Raw genomic sequence first — 25819 nt, forward strand, 5'->3', positions numbered from 1 at the left:
GGTAGAGCATATGCAGTATTACTGGGTTGAACGTGGCTTCTCTCCAGGCACATCTGTCTTCCCCAGACCAAGCTCAGGCTATGATTCCACTCTTAAAGTTAAAACACCTTTAACAACAGAATTTTACCACTAACTTTTTAAAATTAATAGAGCACCACTCGTCTGTGAAGTTTAGGGGGAAAAAATAGGGTATCTGAGATGTAGGATAAAGCCCATTAAAAGGTAAGTAAAAATCTAAAAGAAAGCTCCTACCAATGAAATTACTATGCCATGTACAGACCCCTGTGTAAGTTTATTTTTCAACAACTTAGTAGGCATTTTCTCAGAATGGCAACTATTTCAGCTGAAATCTATACAGTTGTCTCTAGGATACCAAACTTTTTTTAAAAAAAATTAACATACAGATAGCACTGCTTATTATTATTGCTTTAATTTAATTTGAAGAAAATCATGTGTATACTCCACATGGATTTATGTAAGTATAAAACATCCATGTTCATGAGATAGGATTTACCAACTTAATAGTAAATTTCTTAATTACATGCCTTCTATCCATATTATCCTAACGTTTCCTTGCTAGAAAACAGAAACATGTATACATCTTAATGTTTATTTCTTCCTTCAGTTCTTAAAAAGTGTTTTCTGGTTTTTAATAGTAGGCTTTCTTCCAATTTTCTTCTTTCCTTACCAGATCCATTTTAAGATTTCAGATAGGGGAGAAACAGTTATAGTACTGATCTGTAACATCTTCTAGGAATCTAGGCATATTCTAACCTACCAACTAGCTCATTTCTGAATGCACAGCAAGGTTATCGGGACCACTAACCTCCTTTGGCCCCATAGGTCAGGATCTGAATCTACTGTGATATTTGAAGTGAAAAACTCACCTTCAATATGTTACCACCTTAGACTTTGCCTCTCTCCCTTACATTAAAGATAGCTTTTAGACAAACAGTAAAATCAAATTTTTAACTTACATACCAAGTCTTTAAGGATAAAAATTACACTACCGGAATGATACCTATCTCTATTAGACAGGCATTATAAGATTATGTTGTAAGTGTTTAATCCACACCAATGGATCCTGCAGCATGTGATATGCACCCAAAGGATGAGGACATGGTATAGTGGCATGTGACAGATGCTACCCCTACCCTGACGGACAGCCAGCCACCACCTTCAGCCACAGGGAAAAGAGACCTCAGGGTCATCTCTTAACGGGCATCCTGTATTGATACAGAACTGTTCTCTTAACCAGGCTGAGTTTATTAAAATTCACAGCAGCAACTCTCTACTTTTACATTTAGAAAGGAATAAACAAAGACAGGTAACCATGCCTTGGATTAGACTAAAAATCACACTAATATGCACAATGCTAATTGTTTTGGTCAAAGCCAATGAATTAAATTTTACAAATAATAGGTCAGGTAGAAGCATCACAATGTAAGAAGGAAGCATTCTCTACTCTAATGGGTGAGTTGAACTTGTAATCAGTTTTAATTGGAATGTCAGGTTTCCATTCAGGAAAAGAGGAGAGGATTCAAAATAGGTACACAAACCACACAGAAGTGGTCTGATAGGATCTGAAAGTCATATGTAGGCCACTGGCATTTAAAAAAAAAAGTGAAAATGTTGTACATCCTATACAACCTGAACTCTATGTCTTTGATGGACTCAATGAAGCCCATACTTGCACTCTGTAGTAAGGGCATTTGCAGCCTGTGACGGCTCACTGACCAATGTTTGCCTTCTACAATGTATTTTGCAAGATGCCAGTTTGTTAAATCCCTCAGGAAGACCACTAAACTAGCACTTAGAACTCTCTGGTATTTGGGACTTCAGTAAATCCTTGTTGATTGCTCGCTCAATCATGAATCTTTTTTTACTCAAATATAGGTGGCGTCCTGCAGAGTGCAATAAAGCCCTCTAATAAGGTAAGCTCTTTAAAAAAGAATAAAATAAGATATGTTCCCCTTTCGTCCACATGAAAATGAAAAGAGGAAGGAAGCTTTGCTTTATATTTCTGATGAAATTTTCTTTCCAATTTAAATCCTCAAAACCACATTTGACATATATCTACCCTACCCTGTAAGCTAATGAACGTAAAACTGAAATCTATTCTGGACAACTCTGTCCAGTATATAGGCAGAGTTGAGTTTTAATGCACCCCAAAACTCATCGATTAATGCTATTTCTTCAATAGCACAAAAACACTCTATCCTTCTCCAAAATTAAAATGCAGAACAAAAACTAACAGCAACAACAAACTATTTATACTCACCTGCTGGAGGTAAGCTGAGATCTTTTTCCCTTTCTCTTCTCCTTCAATCTTTCCTTCCCATCCTCACTCTTTCCTTCCACAAATATTTGTTGAATCCTGACTAGAGAGATACCCCATCAGTGCTAGGATCTGGGGACAAAAATACAAATCCGACGTACACAGTCTCCAAGGGGTTCAACAAAGAAAATGATCCATAGTGGCATAGCCCCACTGAGTCAGAGAGCTCATGAATTACTGGGGGCAAGCATTTAAAAGTTGGCCAGTACTAAATACTCTGTTTGCATTCTAAAAAAATTTTATCATCACATCTTGTCCTCATTCACATTTCTTGGCCAATAAACCTTTATGCTGCACTATTCACTGAATCCTTTTGCTCTGTCTGAATACTGCAAAGAAGAGATGGGTGTGCGTTTCATAACAATGACTAATGCAGATGCCCACAGAATCTTATCCGAATCAAAAGAGCCAATAGGTGAAAGGTGGCTGCTGTCTTAGGTATCCTCTGCCTTATTCACTGTATCTGCTTTGCCTGAAAGTCTTTAATTCACAAAAATCCCATAGTTAAAATTCAACATAGAAGTCATATGCTGAGTACTGTAGGGAAAAAATACAATTACTCCTGCAGTTTTCTAAAACTAGATCCTAGATGTTTTTTAGAGACTTATCACAGAGGCAGAAGCATCCGATATATGAGCAACAAGACTCATTATTTAGAACAGCTTAGGTATCTCAGAAAGATTTCAGGAATAGCTCCCTGACATCAAAGATGCCATAATCAGCCCTTAAAATCCTGCCACCAACCCAAAGGTCCTTGCGTCTTACCTGTCTACACCAGAAAACCCTATGCTACGACGTAATTGTCAATGTTAGCATCCTCAAACAATTGCTAAGTCTCTAGAGGGACCAATTTTCTCTTTGAAGAGGAATGGGGGTCATTCCAGAATTAGCCATGATGGCTCTGTCCTTTGGGGAGCTTTGATGGGCATGATTTAGGCTGCTGAGTTAGTAATACAGGAACACATTAATGTCAATTGCTTTCTGAAAACATCAGCGGTACTTAACGTTTTTGAATAAGCCATGGTGGAAGACTGGCTAATATTTATTGAGCACTTAACTGCACCAGGCACTACGTGAAATGCTTCCTGTGGATTACCTCAATTAATCTTCATGGCAGCTCTTTCAGAGGATTTTATTATTGCTATCCCCACTGTGCAGATGAGAAAAGTGAGGCTTATATAGGTTAAGCACCTTGCCAAGTGACAGAGCTTGAGGCAATGAAGGTAGCTACAAACCCATGAAGATTAAATCCAGGAACAAGCTCCTAACCAAATACCAGCTCCTTAGATTCTAAGAATCAGAGAATTATTATACTAGAACTGCCCAGCCTTGTATAGATAAGCAGACTGAGGCCCAGGGTTTAAGTAATTTGACAGAAGTCAAAGATATTTTAGGGACAGTACAAAAACCAGAATCCAGTGCTGCTGCCTAATGTCCTACTGTTCTTGTGAGTATCTCATACCGCTTGTACAATTCAACTGATGGCATCAGTTGTTGACAAAATGCCCATTTAGTACACAGCTGAACAAAACAGAAAACGATATGACCTTCAGCAGTTTATTTTCCTCTCTGGGAATCTAGAAGCAGGGATAATTGCACATGCCCTACCTACTATAGGAGATAAGGAAGTAAAATGAAAACTAAAATGAAAAGTTTAAGAAATAAAAGAAATACGAGTTACAAAAATGGAAAGAATTATGAAAAACAGTTCTCACCTCCCAGTTGCTCACTGCATAGCTACACTTTCTCACTAACAATAGCTGAATTAAATCTTCAGTCTTCTTAGTTGGTACCATTACAATTTTAAATAAAATAAATGTTTAAGGCATTTCAGGGCAGAACCCCTCCACACATTCATCTATTGCACGCAGCCACCTGTGCATGCAGGCATTCAGCCATCCATTTATTAAAGAACTTAGGATGCAGTGGTAATTAGTCAAACACATAAAATAACAACAACAGGCTACAATCCTACTGTGCATAATGCTTTGCATAGCTTATTCATTTAATTCTTTATAAGAACTCTATAAAGTATTAATATCTTCATTTTTACAGAAGAGTCTTAGATACAATTTATAATTTGCCCAAGATTTCACAGTCAGGAAGTGGTAGAGCTGGGATTTAAAGTCAGGCCCACTTAACTCCAACATGGATCAACTATGCTGCGCCTGAGATTCCACCCACCTAGAGTCATGTTTGGATATGCCAAGGGCCGCAGGTACCACACCTCCCATCCCCTTCTATCACACAGGACAAACGGAGGTGACACTAGAGACTACTGCTACCGTTTGGGCTTTAAGGAGAGAAATCCGGAGTGACATGAAGAAAGCAAATATTACACATTTTTAGGAATTCTCAATAAATACCTCTTGGAGAAGGGTAAGAGCTACTGTACACAGAAAAGGAGACACTAGAGGGTTATTTCTACCAGTGGCATGCCTGTGCCTTTCTCAACTTTCTCCCCCTTGCAATTTGCTAATCTTTCCAGACAATCCCATTCTTTACAGCACTTCAGTGATGATCCAACGGTCCTGTTTCCCACCTTGCATAGATACCAAGTACCACTCGTCCATCAGGGAGGTGCTCTTAATTCCAAACAGAAAAGGAAATGAGATTTGAAGTTTAAATCCCTTTGTCTTCTTCTTAGGAGTTCTGGTAAAAAGGTGGAATCAGAATCATATCCAAATGACCAGTTAAATGAAATTAGAAATTTCTCACTAGATTTCATTATTTACAGGTCTCTCTGTCATTTAAGGGTGAAGAATTATCTGAATACGAATTTTTTCAGGAATCTACTTGTTATATATTTTCATGGAAATTCCATTAATGACTTAGCAATACAGAATCATGGAACAGGAAGGGGCAATGACAGGCCAACTTGTTTGTATACCTGTCATCAGAAGACCAAATTTAAGCTAAACCATCACATTAATTCTTCCTTAAGAAGCTCTAATGAAGGAAATGCCACCATTTTCCCATGAAACCCCTTCTAGTTTTCCGAAGTGTGTTATGCAAAGAGATGACTCCTTCCACACAAAGAAAAATACAATCAAGTATTAGCTCTAATATCCATTTGTTTTCGGGGAAAAAAAATCCATCCTTCTTTATCTTCTCACATGAGTTTCCAGATTGTGGAGAAGCCTTTAAACTGAAATCTAAGTAAAGGCTAAACAACACTACTCTCCAAGCACCAGAAAAGAAGTCTATATAATTCTCCACAACTGTAGGGTTTTGATATGGAAAACACCTTCATAACATATTAATATTATGCAGAAAAAAGAGTCATTAGCTGATTATAATTACATTGGTCATTCATGCTAAATGAAATGTGTCTCATATCACACATTTCCCACAATGCAGTCTACAGTGAATTTATTTACTTGATTCGCCTTTTTTACTACCCTCTCTGTAATGGCTCTCATTTTGTTATTTACCTGTTTCCTAACAGACATTCCCTAAGGCTCTGTAAGAGTAAATGTTCATTCTTAGAAGCTCTTGCTCGAGAATTCCACCTGGTGGAAACACACACAGCACTGTCCCCATAGAGTATATTGTGAATGTTGCTATTTTATCATTTATAGTGACAAGCTTGAAAATAAGTAGAAAAATTCATTTTTTGCCTGTTGATAAGCCAACTTTCTATATAGGCAGGTGTTTGTAAGAGCACTTTCTTTGGGTAATCTCTTTCCAATAATCCATCATACCCACTGGTTTTAAGGTAATGCAACTGCTGGAAAGATTTCCTTTTTTCCCAGGAAGAGAAGTGATTTTTAAGAGTTCTTCAACAATAAGTGTCTTAACTGAGATAGAGTGGTGACTACTTCTAGGGTATCTTATCCTCTTCTGGACCCCAGAAAGAAATATTGTTATAAAGAAATTTGGCAAGATGTACTGTTGCTCCACAGAGAAATCCTTTGGGGAAATGGTAACATGGTCTCACAGAACAGCCTTATCTATGCAGAAAAAAATAGCTATTTATAAGCCACAGCATTCATACTATTTCAGTTGGAGGGCAAACGGGAAGGGAGCTAAATGCATAATAGCACTTGAGTTGTGGCAGATATCACATAATCTGTTCATCAGAGTGATCCTCTGAGAACTGATTTTGCTCTACTCAAAAATTGAGGAAGTAGACACAAAGATGAAGAAATATGCTGAAGTCATCCCAGCTGCTTCAGGCAGAACAGAGATTCAAATCCAGTCTTGTCTGAATCCAAACTCCAAGGCCTTCTCTCTACCCCCACCCTTCATCTTTATACAGCTCCCTTTTAAAACGAACACAATTATGGAGATAATAAAAAGCATGTGATTATTGTATTTTTCAAAACATCCAGATGTCTTCAAAGATTCCAGCAAGCTGGAGACTATGGTTTAGCAATATTACAAGCATCTCTTTCAGTATAAACTACCACACCATTAATTTTAGCTATCAAGCCTCAGTTATAAGAATCCAATTCAACATAATCAAGTTCTAATGCCTCTGATTATTTCTATTTGCTCTTGCCTAGAGGCCTGGAAGGAGTACAGGTTTCACAAATATAAACAGAGGACTCATGATGCTGTTGGAATGTTCTACCTTCCTGTTTTCAAAGCAAAAGACTGAAGAGCTTTGAAAAAGTTCCATGGAGAAAACAAAGGAAGCTTCTTCTTCTATTAGATAAATTTAAAATTCATATGTATCAGTTATTCATACAAACTTTGTAAATATCAATCTGCTCAATATTTAAATCTGATGGGAAGTAGCATCCATGGGGTAGACAGATATGGTACTGTATGGAAGTTTCACAGGGGTGGGTTGGGGCCAGACACCTAAGTTTAACTAAACTCTTCAAGGATTTATTCGGCAATATGGCCTTTACCCTAAATGAGCACACCATCAGACAGTGAAGACAGAGTATCTGGTGACATTTCATACCACACTGAGACTGCTATAAAGATAAAATTAAGGGTATATGCTAAATTTTGTTCTAAAGAGGAGAAGATTAACTTTAGAAAGATTACAGAAAGCTTCAGAAAGAAGGACCTTGAGTGTTAAAATCAGTTTAGACTTGACCCTGTAAATGATGGGGAGTGATGTTATCAGCACAGGCATGAAGAAGAGTAATGTAACTGGTGTGCAGGTGAGGGAAATAACCATGAAAGGGAGGGAGACATACGTGGGCTTACCTACGATGGCCACAGTAGAACCAAAGTGAAAGGGCAAGAAGGACAGAATTTTTTTTTTAAATGCATAAAACTAGTGATGGAAGAGATGAAGATAAGTGAAAGGGAGTCATCAAAGATGACCCAAAGTAGTGTTTCCAGGCAGCATATCTTGTTCAATAAAGAAATGTGAATTAAGCACGAGTAGGACTTACGGAGAATGACTAGCTCATTCTAAAACATACTGACTCTGAAGTCCAGCAAAAAATCCAACCGAGTTCAACACTTGGACAGGGGTGGGAAAAGGGACACCGTGCCACAGACTGGTCACTTACAGATGCATGGGGTCCAGAGAAGCCAAGCAGCCATTTCCAGTAGCAGCAACACTGGAATGTTCAGGTTTCTTTTACAGGCCCTGATCATTTTTCAGTTGCAAATTGCAGGGAGCAAATATATTGGTTCTACCCAATTCAGCTAGATTTGCACATTCATAGATAGACACATGGCAGAATTCACCAGAGGGCCAAACACAGCTGGTGCTTTCATGTGTCAATGGGGCTGGTTCCTTGTGGAGCCATTCACCCAACTGCTACCACACCTAGATAGTACCTGATTTCATAAACAACCCCATCGATGAGCCCATCTCAGCTGACCCAGGTCAGAAATAATCCACAGTCACCTCACGACAGATCATGGGGACAAGGTAACAAAAGAACATAGAAAGAACAGAAGGGAAGAGAAGGAATTAAGGAATGGATCACTTACTTTAAACAGTATTAACAATATTTACATGGAAATACCATGGACAAATAATGGTCTTAATTACAATCTCAGAATTCAAAAAAAAAAAAAAAACAACTTTCATATATGCAGAGACAAGTACATCAGCAGAAAGTACAAAAAGGGAGGGATAGTTAAAAACCCAACTCGACAAGGTGAAGACTTGCAAGCACACACCGTACTCATTTTCACATTATCAATGTGGAATAAGTCTTTGCCAGCCCATCTGTGGTCATTTTTTCACCCTATAAAACTCCACTGCCTGAACAATTACATAGATTTTGAAAATGAGTGAATCTGACCTATTTATAACACAGTCAATTCTCCATTATTCCTAGGGTCTCTCAGAAGCTACACGCTTTATGCTATTATCTGCCCTCTAGTCATTCCATTGTCCATTATCACCTCCACAGGGAAAAAGAGGTAAATCTCGAATCAATCCATTTAACTATTTATTAGTAGTGCTGGTAAAACGGTAAGGGGAAAAAAATGGAGAGTGTTTTCTACAATAAATGTAGCCTCTAATCATTAGGCACTTTTCCACGAACTTTCCTTAGTATTGAAAATGTGCTAAAAGTTGCCATGCTTTGTTTTCAAATTAGCGATTCTCCACTACTCCCATGTTACAGAAATACATCAAGAGACTCGAGAATCTCTGTCATTCAAAATGGCAAAGACTAAATAATGATTTGTTAGATAGTTATCTGTTAGAAAAATCACATAGGGAAAGCCAGAAGCACTGGTTAGCAGCCATTGGTTAGTGAGCAATGTCCAATTTTCATCAACAGAACCTACTTTATAGTATGTAAATGTGATAACATACATGAACCACATAAGCAATACTCCAAATAAACCTTATCTATTATTAATACCATTATTGTTGTTGTTGTTATAATATTACTGATCCTCTCTGGATGAGAATATGGCCTTGCTAATACTCAGTGTGATTCAAGAATTAGGAGAGCAAATTGTTTCTCAACAGTCTCATGAATTAACATTAACAGATTTGGATGGTGTTGTAAGCCCCCAGAACTAAAGGGTAGTGGCTTATCAAAAATCATTTCAGGTGTTACATCATGTATTTCCTTCCAGCATGGGAAGTATTGCCAATGTATAGACAGCCCAGAGGAAATCAAGGGCCAAGGAAAGGATATATCAAATACTCCATCCTCTTCTACTGTTTTCAGCCACTGAAATTTTGCTTGCAAAGGGGGAGACGGGAATTGGAGTGTGTTTAATGTGTGTTCACAAACACACCACTTCCATGCAAGTCATCTCTGTCCATCAGTGGATAATCCACCATGGAAGTGGCAAAGTATTGTTAGAATCATCCTTTGGCCAACAAGAAAGACCTAAAGTCCAACTTCTATTATATAACCATCACGATCACATTAAATCATGCAAGTTTAGAATGTATTGTAACCTTCTCATGCTCTTTGCTGTATTCAATGTGCAAATCATGAAGACTAAGGTGGATCCTGTTTTGTGAAGACAGAGTGATTAAGGAATTATTAATATTTCTAGTCATCTTTCCTTTCTGAAAACTCTTGGCTCCTCAGAGATCTCCATCAGGGAATAATGTGCCTAGGATAAAAATACACAAAATTGTTTAAAAAGAGCAAAAGATAAAATAGAGAGTGAGCGCACAAATTTTCACAAGTTCTTTGCTTTGCTCTTTTTAATTATGCCAAGAAAGACACACAAAATTAATGCTATGAGTTAAACTTCTCATTCTGTGGAAAACCACATCTGTGTGAATATCTACATAACCGACAGCTTTGCTCAGTGCCAAGAAAGGCATACCATCAAGCAAAATTATTTCTTCTTTAAACAGATCTATCCGGTGTGGCATCTAAATTGCCTCATATGTGGTTTGGAGAGCTTGATGAGGATCAGGTTGGGTTAACCAGCACCCATCTGCCTGACAAACCTGCTTGGAGTAAGGCAGAAAGTTGGTGGTTATATTAATATATTTCCCCCCGACTGGGCAACCAATCTATGGGAATGAAAAAGTACTTCTAAGGAAGCAGTCCCTCTCACTACGTTATGAAGATCTTTTTGTCTTCCAGGATTGGCCAGTGCAATTATAAGTTTATTTATTCAATTACATTTCTTTTTTTTTTTTTTTTTTTGAGACAGAGTTTTGCTTTGTTGCCCGGGCTAGAGTGAGTGCCGTGGCATCAGCCTAGCTCACAGCAACCTCAAACTCCTGGGCTTAAGCGATCCTCCTGCCTCAGCCTCCCGAGTAGCTGGGACTACAGGCATGCGCCACCATGCCCAGCTAATTTTTTCTATATATATTTTAGTTGGCTAGATAATTTCTTTCTATTTTTGGTAGAGACGGGGTCTCGCTTTTGCTCAGGCTGGTCTCGAACTCCTGAGCTCAAGCGATCCACCCGCCTCGGCCTCCCAGAGTGCTAGGATTACAGGCGTGAGCCACCGCACCTGGCCTATTTATTCAATTACATTTCTGCAGAACCTGGCGCACTGGGTACCTTTGTTAGCACTAGGGAGACAGAATGAATGGGCCTAGGTTCCTGGGGCCTAATGGGAGAGACAGACATGTAAACACACACATCTTAAAATACAACACAAACAGGGAACCAATAAAGGTTCAGACAAAATGCTGCAGAAGCCCAGGGAAAGGAGTGATTAATTTTGATTGGGAGGGAAAGTGACATCTTTGTGGGTCTTAAAGGAAAAGACTTTGCCAAATGGAGAGTGAGCAGGACACGCTCTCTGTACAGGGTAAACAGCACAGTAGAGGCAGAGCATCAAGAGGGCCAGGACTTACCATCTCTGGAACAAGGGTGCAGGTTATGGGTGCTGCAGAATGAGGTCTGAGTGGTGGTTTGTGAGCCAGACCGTCATGGATCTCACATGACATGACAAGTTTCAATGGGCTTTATCTAGAGGGGCAGGGGATCCAAGAGGTAGGTAACCACTAAAAAATATGATGTAATTTTTTTTAGGACATTAATTCTAGAGACATCAAAAACATCACAATGGTTTAGGGCACATTGATGGTGGGGAGAACACAGGAGACTTAGCTACCAAGAGGAAAGCCAGCCCTGATATCTGGCCCCTCTGAAGATTCTTTTCTAAAAGAATGGAGTTAAATTGAGCGATATTTCCTATGTGGCAATAAACACACAAAAAATATATACTCAGAAATTCACAAGTGATGAGGGCCCAGGAATCTGTATTTTTAACCAGCTCCTCCAGTTAATTCAGATAGAGGAGTCAAGTTTAAAAAAAGAGTGACTATAGGCTAACCCACCAGACTTCTTTGTGAAGAGGGACGAGGTCTTGTTGGAAAGAGTATATCCCTGATGCCTCGCACAAAACTTAGCATGGTGCCTGGCACCCAGTAAGGACTCAATCTTTGTCAAATCCTCAGTCACAAGATCGTGACTTGAACGAAAGTCTGCCTGGCATTCCTTAGGGACTCAGAGTTTATTAGAATCGAGTATTAAATTCCATTGCTGTCAGCACTACTGGACTTGTTCTTTACCCATTTGGGTAAAGAAATACTTTTTTAAACTATTTCCCAAAGAATTTTAATCTCTCTTACATTTCCTAAAGTAGCAAAACAAGGTCTTATTGTTTTATGTTGGGTTGAACGTTGGTTCAGAAGCTACTTACTAAGATGTTAACAGCTTACAAAATATACTCTAGTGCCTGCTTCTCACTGCTCCCAATTTGATTAATTATATGTGTACATATTACATTATATATTATGTGATCTTAACAGGAAAAGCTTGTGTGTTTCCCAGCGTGCAGGTCTGGGGCATGCCTAACGTCTTGTTAAACATAACTTTCTTACATCAATACATTTACAGATTCCAAGTGTTGGTGTGGGGGGAAGCAACAAACCTCAACTATGAAATAAAATATAGAAATTATACTATGTATACATGCAATTATAAGGATAAATGAAAACCAACTCCAATATCACGTGTTTTGACCAGGTTGTCTGAGCACTGTATTTGTTTGGAAGCATCTGCAGTAGAATCAGTGAGAAGTTCCTTTACTTAAATTAATTGAAAATTACCTTCTGAAAGAAATATTTCCCCACTGAGCTGATACTCCAATAGCATCATTCTGATTCTAACATCTGTCATTATACGAGCAAGGTATAATCATTCTATAAGGACAGAATAAGCATTATGTAAGCAGACCAATAATTTACGTGTTAATCTTCTACAATAAAGTATTTTCATGACTCTGCCAAGAGTCACGTGTGAAATGAATTATGTGAAGCAAGTGTTTAATGGCACAGACATAATAACCACAACTCACTGTGCTCAGTATCACAGTCTAGACACAGGACTCCTTGCAAGCTGCAGGCATTGGTCATCGGTGGAAGGCTGTATGTCCATAAGCAGAGATGCGTGGGGACAAACCTCTCAATTACCACAAAGGCTATACTTTCAACGAACAAAAAAAGTCCAAGTTAGGCAGGACCCAGCTAACATCACTTTCTGATTCCCCAAACTGAGACATGTCCTCATTTCTCCCCTTTTCTTCCCTCCCTGGGTCCTCTCTTATGCCATCATCCTACATTACACACCACTAGCTTTAATAAGCTCATTGTGCCCCTGTGTGAAATGCTAATTTCCTCTGCTGTCCTTTTCATGCTTTGTTACATGCACAAAGAATGAAATTTTATTTTGCAGAAAAGGCTGTATCATGTTCCAGGAATCAAAAGCCTTTGGGATTCCAGAAAAATGGCAAAAATATTTGTCAGAAGGTAAGGGTAACATAATGAAATCATTATCATTTCGGAGACAGAAGGATCGACAGTCAGCATTTATTAAGCTTCTACTATGTGCAAGAACAGTTAGACACTTAACACGATTATCTCAATCCTCAGAAGAATAGCTCTGTGAGTAGAAAGGCTTTTCCCCCATTTTCTACTTGAGGAGACAAAGACTAAAAGACATTTGAAAATGTGGCCAAGTTTACAAAATTAACAAGTGGCAGAGCCAGCACTGGAACTCAGGACTATCCCCCTCCAAATGCAGAGCTCTTTTCACTAACACTATGCATTCCTGGCACACTTAGTCTTCACTGCACTGTCTTCAATCATGCATAAAACTGCAATGCAATTAGGTTTTGTGTCTCCTGCTCTCCTCATCAGCCTGGGTGGCCTTCAGTGGAGAGATCCTGTCTTACCTACCTTTGGCACGTCCAGTCTTACTCTATGCCTGGTACGTGATTAGGGCTAAAAACAGTCTCATGAATGAATAAATAAGCCTTCTTCAACATCTGGTGTGCATACCTTCAGCCTCTACAAGAATATCTCCTTGATAAGGACCAGGCACAAAAATATATATTCTGGTTGTATTTTGTGCTTTTCTTCATTTACAGTTTTCCTAAGACCTATTTGGGAAAAAAAAGTCTCCAATTAAAAATTACTGGCCGGGCGCAGTGGCTCACGCCTGTAATCCTAGCACTCTGGGAGGCCGAGGCAGGTGGATTGTTTGAGCTCAGGAGTTCGAGACCAGCCTGAGCAAGAGCAAGACCCTGTCTCTACTAAAAATAGAAAAGAAATTATACAGACAGCTAAAAACATATATACAGAGAAAACATTAGCCAGGCATGGTGGCGCATGCCTGTAGTCCCAGCTACTCAGGAGGCTGAGGCAGAAGGATTGCTTGAGCCCAGGAGTTTGAGGTTGCTGTGAGCTAGGCTGATGCCACGGCACTCTAGCCCGGGCAACAGAGTGAGACTCTGTCTCAAAAAAAAAAAAAAAAAACAAAAAATTACTTGGGTTAGTCTCATTACTTTATCATACTGGGGACATATAGGCTAAATTAGCACCACCTAACTTCAGAGTATAACAGTACTCCCTCCCCAGAGTAGCTAAGACTTAGATTTGTTTGAGCATTTCAAAGACACAAATACCTATAACTTCCAGGCATATACCTAGAGATTCTTCTCACTTTATTAGAATTTATCAGAGTAGGAACAAACATTTTCTTTCTTCAAATATTATTATTATATCTTTCAGAACTACTAGAACAAAAGGTACTCAGATTAATTTTGCCAAACTATGAAAGTAATTTTTCATGTTAAAATACAGTTCTATAGCAATGTACTTTACAATGTATTACTAAAATACTGATCAACTTAAAAAAAAAGCAAGTGTTAGAATTTTGAAAAATAGCAAATCAGAAACAGAAAAGAACCTTGCTAGATACAGATTTCATGTTCAAATCACTGCTAGAAATATTCATTTTGACCAAGAATCACAATCTAACCACGCATTTTGTAAATACGCATTTCACACAGGCATGTGTTTTTTGAAGCCTTCAATTAAGCAATGATAAAACAATTAAGAATTAACCTTCACAAAGGCTTAAATGCAATCAAATTAGCAAAGTGAAATAAACATGCTCACACTTGGAACATTTAAAGTTAAAAGTACCTCAGATTTGACAACTGTAAAAATACAACTGAACAAAACCTGCAAAGAAATTGTAAAGGACCGTCCCACAGGGTTTAGTGACACTAACATCATCAAAATAAGGCCAGGCTTAGGAATGTATGTTGGCTTCCTAAATAAATCATGTCTTTTTATACACAGGTAATGGGTTAAAGAGGTTTGCCAAACTACTAAAAAGATAGTCTTTTGCACTAGCCTTATTTTGCAAAACAAAATCTTTAAAAAATCATTGTATATTCTATTAATGATGTGCTGGTTTTGCAAAAGGAACCTTGGATGGCTAAAGTATAAACCCCATCCAAAAGGGAAACAACCTTACTTCAGGGAACATTGATTTTTTTTTTTTCCAAAAATGATCCTTAATTTTCAATTTACAAAATCAAGCCAACCTATTAAGGAAGGAAAGTTTGACCCCTGAACTCAATTCACCCTAATTATCCTTCATCCTTAAAAAAATAATTGCATCAAAATAGAGCAAACCCACAAAGGGAGATAACTCATCATTAAATCAATGCAACAAATGAGGCAGGGGCTACTAGACACTTTATTGGGTACACAGTAGCATCCACTAGAGCAAAAGCTTCTAAAGGGCAGGGCATTCTGTCTTGGTTACCATCTTATTTATATAAAACTTAGTCTATTCTAGCACAAGACAGTCATGCAGTGATAAATGTTATCAATTTGAATAAGGCCTCTTTATGGGAATATAACACTGTATTGTTATCAAGGTATTTTCACACACATTAATCTTATTTGACCCCTCAACAACTCTGTTGAACTCTGCAGAGAGAAAATTAAGTCTCCGAGAGATTAAGTAATTTGTACAAGGTCGTATGTAGAAAGGAGTGTGCTGACATGAGAATGAGGTTTTCTTTTCTTTCCTCTATTTTTCACTCCCCACCATAGTTAAGGTGCCAAATGTTTACATCATAAAATTATATTCATTCAGAACAGGCAAACTTGTAATCTACTATAATGCTGGAGAGAGAATGACATGCTACTATTTTAAATCTAAATGTTTATATGACTGCAACATTTTTTACTGTTTTAACTTTTAAAAACCCAACTCTGATCCTTTTAGGTGGGTTTGTGAAAAATGAAACTTCTAAACTGTATCTGGGGAATTCTATGTTTATGTGATGTAATGTAAAATGTGCAGCCTTAGGTAGCTCTTCACTCATTTCTGACTCTGTTTACCTAATCAGAAGCTAGGTGGGTAGGGCTTTCTTGTACCAACTCACAGAGGCGGTTGTGAGGAGTAAGTGAAATCCTGCAGGTGAGAACTGGAAAATGTGAAGGCCAGGGGTAATTATGGCAGGTATGAATGTGTTTTTAAATCAATCTTCAAAAGAGCTCCCTAGAACCTCTATGGCCAGTATTTATCCACACTGTTCCACTAACCTCTCACTTCCTCTTTACTATGCACAATGAATATTACAATTTCTTGCATTATTTCCTTCTTCTAATATTTGAGTCGATGTTTGGGAGCAAAGTGGGAGAAGAAATGATCACAGAGGCTGTTTAGATACTGGATTCTGATGAAAGTGACACCTACAGGCAGCTGGGGCTAAGAGTGACACCAGCATGTGAACCTATTTCAGGACTGATATGCGTCTAATGTTTTCCATTCAGCCACATGACCTCTGTTGACTTCAATCGACAGTATATTTGTGAACTGATTTTAGGAACCACTGTTCTTTTACTCCCTGCTGAAGGTGGTTTCAGTGTTCTGAGGCCTAATAGCATCTATGAACTTTGAGACCTGATATTTTTTAGTGGGTTTAAATCCAAAAGCCCTCAGGTTTTTAAAGGGTTCAGATGGAAGATTCTTTTTATCCATATCTTGAAAGCTCTAATAAAGAGAACTGAAATATAACAATATGACCTGTGAACTGAGGGGAACAGAAGACCTTTTTCCAAGTTTCTTGCACATTCCCTTAAAAGCAACCTGGGAAGAAAGTGGGGAAAAATGCTCAGTTCTAATGAGCACCTAATGGTTAGTAGCGCCAGAGATTTATTTTGTGAATGCTTCAAAAAATGGCTACGGTCTTTAACTATTAAACTGCCAGAAAAAGCATGTCCTTATTAAGTATTAGCAGCAAAACTGACCAGTGTTTGAGAATCATGAATGTGGCCTTTTGACTTCCCAAATTATACGAGGATATTTTCTTTGACCTTCCCTTATGTAACAATGACACTGCTTTGTTCAGGCGACTCAGGACACATGGCGCTGCCTGCTTGTGCAGAAACACATCCCACATTAAATTAAGTTAGAGGTGGTATTTGAAAAATAAATAAATAATGGAGTTCCAATTCACTGCAAATGGTACAGGAGGCCAGCAAGTAGGAAGCCTGCAAGAGAAGGCCTTCTTTTAGAAAGATGTTTTACAGGACTTTTTCTGCATCATTAACTCTTCTGGAATCCTGAACATAACATGATGAATTTCCCTAAAAAAGTAGCTACTGTTTAATTTTGAATCACTTCAAAGAGCCACAGTAGAAGGAATCAAAGAAAACCAAAAAGACCAATAGACGCAAAATTCGCCAAGGGAAAAAAAAACAAAAAAAACCATGAAGGTTCTAACAGATTTTGACCATGTACTCAAAATACCGCTGATTATTCTGCTAATACAGTGTTTTACTGTTCCATACTGCTGAAATAAGTCTCTGTATTCATCAGAACACAGGATATTTTTATTACAATATTTGTGTCATAGCCCTTAAAAAAGGAACATGCTTAAAACCTTGAAAAGAATGTCTGTCTTAAATGGTTCTTGCTGTGTGTTTGTGTGTGTGCATTTTACTATAATCAGATACTTAATTGGAAGTAGCTTATTACTGAAAAGAGTACAACAAAAAAAAATAGTTCCATCTTCAACATGTAGTTTTAGAAGAAAAACATAATTGCACAAAAGCAAAAAATTTGGAGGGTGGAAAAGGTAAGAAAGGTGCCTGAGGTAGTATAATGGATGTTTAACTTTAATAATAATAATAACTCGTCTTAAAAAGTCTTTTGCGTAAAACCTGCCCAAGGGAAAAGAAAGAAAACCTCCTAAAAATTCCATATCCCCAAATACCACTACATCAAAAACCATCTGGAAAATGTCAGATAATGGTATCCACCCACCTAAGAAATTCAGTAAACTTTGTCTTCAATTAGCATTTAGAATAATCAACTAAAATTGATATTTCTATTTGAAAACCCTCAGAAGACAAACCTGGATTAGGAATCAAATTTTAAAAGTCTCCTTAAAAGGTCCATCTGTTTATAAATACTCTTCTCACACTCTTTGATCTGTACAATAAGTTCACAGTCGAAGCACAGCTGAATTTAAAGACATACACACAGCTACCATGAAGTCTAGTTACCACATATATATTCTGAGCTTGTCTCAAGTTTCCCTTGTTATGTAAGCACTTAGGAGCAATAAAATTTCACTTAAATTCGGCAGTATTGTGAGTCCTAAAACAATAGTCTACCTAACTGTACAATCCTTTCATTGGCATTGGAGAGTTCCAGTGTTTTATTTATGTTGATTACACTGTCAATGCTACATGGAATAACCATTTAGTAGCTTCTCTATTAGCCCATAACATTTTTATTACTGTTATTAAATATCATTATCCATACTGAACTCCATATCAGAAAAAAAATCAAATTAGAAAAATTGAAATATCCAGAAAGAACTAAGAGCCAGTGGGGTCCCCACCCCCAACATAACCTACAGAGTCTGATGCAAAGGAAGAAAAACAATGAGTATTCACTTCTCACAGATAGAGGTCACTAATGGACTGAATTTGAATCACTGTGGCAGAAACCACAAAGTTATTAATGTAATCTAGTGAAAATGAACTTGAATTGAAATTAAAATAAAGATATCAAAACATGATTATCTTCTGACTTGAAAAGAAAAATTACATCACCTTGACCTTCTCTGAATCTTATAAACAGAGAGCAAAACCCAAAGCCGCACATCACTCTTGCTGTTTTTTAACTTGAGACACTCAGACACCGATGATCACAGAAGCAGGAATTTCTTCCTTGTAAAGTACAAAGCTGAAGAGTCAGACTAGATCAGATGTTCACACTGGGTCTCTACAGAATAAGGCTTCTGGACTTGTACATCCTGGAGCCTTTCTTGAAACCACAGCTTCAAACTGGGAAAATATAAGGTTGCTTTAAGGAGATATGTCTACATCCTAAATCAAACTCTCCAGCAGGCCAGAATATAAATGTAATGGGCATCAGAGAAGGTTCAAATTAGATCCAGCCGGTCAAAGTCAAACTCGAATATGATCACATCATCTGAAACCCAGCATACAGGAAAAGCCATGAGTGCCCTGGGGACTCCAGGGTAGCCCAGCATGGTGTCATTTGGAAATCTACTTTCTTCTGTTAAAAGCATCCCCTGGAATTTCTAAAACTGCAATGAAACTACTGAAGTGTTAAGACATGGGCATTTAAAAAAAAAACAAAAAAACAGCATTCCTTCCATGCTAGGTATGTAATAGGTTCTGCTACAGCTAGCCGGATTCTTTTTACAATTTCTCGTACCTACTGGCAGAGAAATGGAATAATGTTTGAAATTTCATCTTCCAACCTTCTCTAGTCACAGATATTTGCAACTCAACATGACACTATGGTGTTGCATTGTCATCTATGATTATTAAAAATCCGTAAATGGTTTAACCCTATCCTGTTTCTGGCTTTTGAGGACGGGAGAAAGAGAAGTTCTATTTTCAGGAGCAATCATGTTGTGGGGAAATAAGCAACTTTTTATGATATGTGTATTATCTACAGATTGGTTCTCTTCTAATACGGTGGTCTGTCCCATCATAGGTATCTGGTTCATGTTGCTCCATGATTTAAAGAAATAATAATCCAGTTCTAACACTTTAAGTACTGAACTAAAATTTTACATTCACACTGCAACAACCAAATACATCCTTGGACAAATGCCAACCTGCATTCTATTTACCTCAAAATGTTTTGGGGATCCTTTCATTGGAGATTTAATAAGGTCATGCTGGCTAAGTCTGCAGACAATATCGGTCTGATATGGAAGCTAGCGTCATTTGGCTAGGAGAAATTAGACATCATAAATTTTTAGCAATAAGCCTGTGAGCGAGTGGACATGCTCCAAAGCGCCCTGAAACCCTGTGTGATTAAAGAGCCTCCCAGCTGAATGGGGAGCAATAGCTCCCATTTAGAAGAGGCTTTGCATAGCAAATGCAGCATGTAAAGAAATCTAATCAGCACCTTGCACTCCTGTGCGAGCATTTACACGGATTTGTGCCTTGCACTTGATTAGCTTACTGTAAGCTTTACAAGAGATTCCCTTCACTAAAATTAATCAAAAGCTCTTGGAGGCTGATTTCCATTCACAAGGGAAGACAGGATGAGTTTCCAGGTGAATAAGTAATGATCATAATAAAGACAGCAGCAAACACTGAGTGGCTTAGAAACTCAAAACTCAGTTGGGGGAAAGGGGGCGTCAGGGAGTTGGGGCTGGAATCTTTTTGCTCCTGGAGCAAGCAGCAGCTATTTTCTTACCCAAAGTAAGGCTGCCGTAGGGGAGACGTGACCGTCGTCTCTCCTCCACTACCCCCGCCTCAATGCACACGTGGCCACTCACTCCCCCGGCCCCACAGTGCATCAGGCCGCCGATAAAAATTCGGCCTCTCTGCAACACCACTAAACACGCGCGCGCGCGGGCACACACACACACACACACACACGGATAATCATGCCAAATTCACATCACCAATGGCTAACACGTTTCATCTCACCCCTCAATGAAAATGTGACTTCCAAAGTTCCTATTTTATGATGCCAAAAGAGGAAGAGGGGGAGGACTCTGAGGATGTCAAAAGGGGAAAGGATAGTTTTCCCCTTTCGCTTGCAATTTTCACCCCCCAAACTTGCTTTCCTGCACCAGCTAAACGAAGCGGCGAGTAGGCAGCGGGTTCAAAATATTTTTTTTTTTAATATGCTAGGTAAGGGTGAGAGAGTGAGAAGGTCGGCGTGAGCGAAATCCATGAATCATTTCTCTGGATTGAAGAATACTAAAAGCCCCTGAACTCACATTCCAAATTTCCAAAGAGATCCAAGACGAGGCACCAGTTGGGGCTGAGGGTTCTCCTCCACTCCCGGGGGGATTCGCCTCCCTGCACAGCTACCCCTCTAACGTGACGCTGTATCTGCCTGCGCTCAGTACCCACCCCCGGGATCTTGAACTTCGCCTCCCTCTTACTTTCAGCCAGACCTAGCGAGCGCCACGAACAGCTCAAGGAGGGAGCGGGAGCCTACCGGAGGGGCATGGCGGGAGAGGGATGGGGGTGCGCATTACCTGCGAAGCTTCTCGAGGTCTCCTTCCAGCCCTGATGGTAATCCCGCTCAGCTCCGCGCCCTCCCCCAGATCCAAACTTTTGCTCGGTCCTCCAGGTGGCGGCGGCGGCGAAGGCGGCGGCTGCTGGAGCCAAGCCCTGTCGCCCGCAGCGTCGGGGCTCCGGGGTGCGGAGGCCGGAGACTCAGAGCGGCGCGCGCCTCCCCGCAGCCGGCTGGCGCCCGGGAGCCCCGCTCTCCTCGCTCGCTCTCGCCTACTTCCCCCACGGAGCCGCGGCATCGTCTTCCCCCGTCCTCCGCCACCGCCGCCTCCAGGGCTCGGGCATACCACTTTCTCTCGGCTCCGGCCGCCGCGGCCCCCGCCTCCTCTGCTCCTGCGCCTCCCCTTTTCCGCTTGGCCAAGCTAACGAACCCCGAAAGAAGCGGGGCGAGCGGGGAAGGTGGCGGAGAGCGGCCCCGCGGCGCCGGGGCTCCTAGGAGACGAAGGGCCCCGGGGATCGGCGGGACAGCGAGGCGGGCTCCGTTCCGACGCGGGTGTGCTGACTGCGTGGAGCCGGGCGTGCGGCTCCGCGCGGGGGCGGGCGCGGGGCTCGCTCCAAGTGCTGCGCCCGCCCGGCGCGGGTCTGGAGGCTGCTCCGACCGCACTGCTGCCTCGATCCGGCGCGGCACGGCTAATGTAGGCGCCGCCGCCCCCACCCCCACCCCTCCTGACACCCCCGGGAGATGTTTACAGTAATGAATTCGCGGGATCGCCTCCGCTGCTCCCGCGCTCCTCCTCTCCCTCCGTCCCTCGCGCACTGGCGCGCTCCCCTTCTCGAGCCCTCTTTCCCTCCCTCCCTCCCGGAGTCCCTCCCACTTTTCTGATTTAAAGAATGCTTGGGAGGCGCGGCTGCTACCCAGAGCTTTCCAAGAGGCAAAGTCAGACTCGGCTTTTAACCCTGTCCTCTCTGAAGAGACTTGCAGAGCGCCCAGGCTGACACCGCGAATGCCACCCTGACCCTCCCAGCCCACCTTTTCTCTCTCTCTCTCTCCTGTACATGTCCTCCCTTACCTCCAGCTTGTAGGGATAAAGCCGCCAACTGAGCCCAGAGAGGCGATTTCCCCATGTTGCCTAATGTACTTCCAGGCGGGAGGATCTTTTACTTAGACACTGAGAAATGATAGAAACGTGAGATTAAAGGGTAAAAATATAGCAAGCCTCTCAACCAAAATGGCGTTATTTCAAGTGCAGGCAACCTTGGTGATGTGCCCCCCACGCCCCACCCCATCACTGGTTCCCTCATCCTGGACCTTCTTAAATAACTTTAAGTAGGAAATAATCTAAAGTTTGATATGATTATTTTAAACACCCCCATTTTCTCCCTTCACTCGGCGGCTGCTGGAAAGAGCGTGGTTTAATTTCCCCATCGATTGCAGTAGACAACCAGAGATTCAGCCTCAAAGATTTAGGAAACAGGCTTGACAGCTAAAGAAGACTAATTTGTATACAGGCAACGTTTCCACTTCGCAATCTCTTTGCAAAGGTTAAAGAGTAATGTAAGAAAACCAGGTGCACGTCTCTTTATAGGGGTTGGGGGGAGGTTCGGGTTTTCTCATTTCTTTTCATTGCTGCTCCTCCTGCCTCCGGTAAGTTGCTGTCATGTTTTAACAAGTCCGGAGAGACACTGAATCTGAACAGAAGAGGGAGAACGAGCCCGCGCCAAGCGCTGGGCTACACGGAGACGCGCAGTCGCTGGGGCCCACGAGCTGCAACCAGCGTGTTTAAAACTTGCTTGGGACCAACTTCCTAGGGATCCCCTCAGTTCCTGGGGCAGAAGAGTAGGGCTCGGGCGGTGCCAGAGACCCGCTTAAGATGATTTCCGGACGCGCCCGAGGCGCGACCGCACTCCACATTCTCAGTTCAAAACCTGAGTCACTTGGCATCACTTCCCAGATTGTTTTTATTTCCTTCGCATCCCTGTTGTGTCTACAGCCTGCAGGTATTTGAGCGCCTAAGACGCTCCAATGTTAAGACGACTTGGAGAAACGCCCGATTTGCCTCCCAAGCCACGCATGGATCCACCCAGATGCACGCCCTCGCGGAGACGCACGATGGCACACGCGCTCACACGCGCGTGCGCTCACACACATGCAGATACACACACATACACTCGAGTAGCCGCACCGTGCGCACGGGTCACTGTTCTTGTTGCGTTATGTAAAGGTGGCTAGGAAAAAGCATTGACTTGCATGCACATAAGCTATCTTCTCTCCAAACAGAGCGTGTGACTAATAAATATCTGGGAGGGTGGGGAATGCGGCTAGGGGCGCTAATCGGAGGGGAACAGACAGCAAGTGCCATCTTGCTGGGAGGTTCCAGGAGCAAAGCACCAACGACGACTGTGGCGCTGGCCCCAGCCTCAACTGGCCGCTGACCGGACGCCCCCAAACTCCAGGAATTTCTCAGGCGTCAGGTGTGAGTCCAGCCTGCCCCAGTCATCCTCTTCCCCTAAGGCTTCCTTTCCCTGGTTAATGCCCTCACAGCAACTCGGCAACCTTGATCTTGATCTTGATTACAAATGAGAAGTGACCGCGCCCGCGCTGAAAGCGAGGAGTTGAGCCCCTGGTCAGCGCCGCGGAGGGATCTTTCTAGCAGGTCTCGAGCCTCCCGCAGAGACTGGGTGGCAGCTGACGAGGCCCTGCTCAAGTCACCCTCGCCGTCTCCTTGCCCAAGCATTCAGAGCCTAGGGGAGTTATCCGCCCCCTCCCTGCGTCCCACGTACGCGGCTCAAGGAAGCAATCCCGGTTCATCCTGGTACGCTCCTAGCGCCTTCGCCACCCCCGCAGGCGCGCCAGGAAGGCGCGATGGCCTCAGTTCAGTGCCCGCCAGCTCCAGGAGGACTAGCGGGGCTGGAAAGGAGCTTGGTTTTGAAAAAAGCACCCCGTCCTCCCAAGGAAAACGAATTATTATCCACTGCATCTGCTTTAGCCGCTAACCGATGCGGATTGTGGGCAGGGAACGGGCTGGTGCCTTTAAATACAACCTTGATAATAACTCTGGTGACATTAACAGCGGATGGGGCGAGGGGGTTGTTACTGATGGAAGTTGAGATTCATTCTAGGGAAGTGAGAAACTGGACTCCGGCAAGGTTAGGGGCTCTGGAGCCCCAATTTAAGATCCATGTTTGTAGCAGGCAAGCAAATTTGCGTTTTGACCCCGAGCTCAGTCACAAAACTCCTCAGAGCAGACGGATTTGACCTGCAGAGAGACGTCCCTAAAGTCAGGGGAAAGCTAAGCTGCCCGTTTTCTCTCTATGCGAAAGACAAAGCCTAGAACACCCCGCCCTGATGACCACCCCACGCTGTTTCAAAAAAGAAAAAAAAAATCTTCCCCCAAAGAAAGCGTGGCGCCCGCGCAGCTGCAGCTCCGGCGGTTACTGGAAACTTCACCTGGCACAGCAGCCCCTTTACCTGGCGGCCGTGTCTTCTCGGCGGTGGGCTCATCCGAATCCGACAGGGTCGGGGAGGTGGAAAGGGAAGAAGCTGACGCGGCAGCAGCGGGGCTCCCGGGGCATGGTATTGTTTTAGGGGTCGCCGTCGAGGTCCTTCCTGCCCATCGTTGAGAACTGCCGCCCTGGTCCCCGGGCTCGGCGGACACGGCGGCGGGCGCGGAGGTGCCGCCTCGCCGCTGGGCCCGTGGGACGGAGGACGAGACGCGCACCTCGGCGGGCGCGGAGGCTGGGAGCACGGACGTCAACTCCGAGCACTCTTGCCTCCGCGGTCGCAATGGATGATACCGAACTCGCAAGTGAAGGCGACAGGTTTCGAACGTACAACTAACTGCAAGGTACCCAGCCTGAGAGAGTAAGCTGCTTCTCCCATCCCCCTCCTCTCCCTCCCACCAGGGAGGGAACTAACTTAACCCTGTGTGCGCCCTACACTCCCTGGAGAAGCTGGAATCGACTAGGAAACCGCGGGCGGCGGCTGCCGGGACGAGAGCTTTGTTCACGTGCGTTTGCAGTGGGTGTGTTGCTGTCTAGGGGCACCCGCGTGGCAAGACGCCAGTGGCGGGCCGCCAGCGCCAGTCTCAAGGATGGGAAGGAGCCCCAGCGTTTCATCCGGACCAGACGCAGCCCTCGGAATCTATTTTTTGCCTTCAGTTACCGGATTTATTGAAGTTGCCAGCGAAGTTGGTTTTTATTCCTCTCCTCCTCCACCCTCCGCCCCTCGTATTATTTCCTTTCCTAGCTGCGCTTTGAAGATTTGGAACTCGTCGCTCGTGCTAGCTAGTTTTTTAACTGTGCTGCGTGTGCGAGACCAATTGTGGAGGTCACCCACCCACCCATGCTAAATGTAAATGAAACCACAAGGAAAGCTGCCTCCCACCCACCCATCAAGTGCCCGAGTCCGCTTAATGACACAGATTCAAATAATTAAGACTAAGACACCACACCGGAAAATGGGTGGGGGGAGAGGAGGGAGTTTGATATGTGAGTGGGAAATGGACAGAGAGAGAGAGAGAGAGAATGCGCGCCAACCCTAGAATGAAATAAACAGGGGAAAAGCAAACAAGAATGACCATGCAAAAATAAATAAATAAATCCAAGTCCCAACATTGAAAGCAGCAGGTCAGCTTTAAACGCCTACATTTTGATCCGCGGTATTTTCCCATCTCCTTTGGCAGCGTTTTAATAGAGAATACAGGAGCCTCTGCCTTGGCTGCCCAAATGCTTTGCATTTTGTAAACAGCTTTGACTAAGCGCTCTGGACTCCCACGAAGTTA

General features: G+C 42.2%; 1 protein-coding gene across 2 annotated transcripts in view; it reads right to left on the reverse strand.

Annotated features, from left to right (window-relative positions):
- FLRT2 (fibronectin leucine rich transmembrane protein 2) overlaps positions 1-24874 on the reverse strand; it is an 88869-nt gene extending 63995 nt beyond the window's left edge. The window contains exon 1 of one of the 2 annotated variants that reach the window (XM_045562424.1): positions 24508-24874. The gene's annotated coding sequence lies outside the window, so the exon portion shown is untranslated. Of the gene's footprint in view, positions 1-21061; positions 21285-24507 lie in introns of those variants that run through there. The other variant, XM_045562433.1, reaches the window with a different exon arrangement.
- Positions 24875-25819: the final 945 nt, after the last annotated feature.

The sequence above is a fragment of the Lemur catta genome, chromosome 1, assembly GCF_020740605.2.
Source record: "Lemur catta isolate mLemCat1 chromosome 1, mLemCat1.pri, whole genome shotgun sequence".
NCBI classification, from domain to species: Eukaryota; Metazoa; Chordata; class Mammalia; order Primates; family Lemuridae; genus Lemur; species Lemur catta.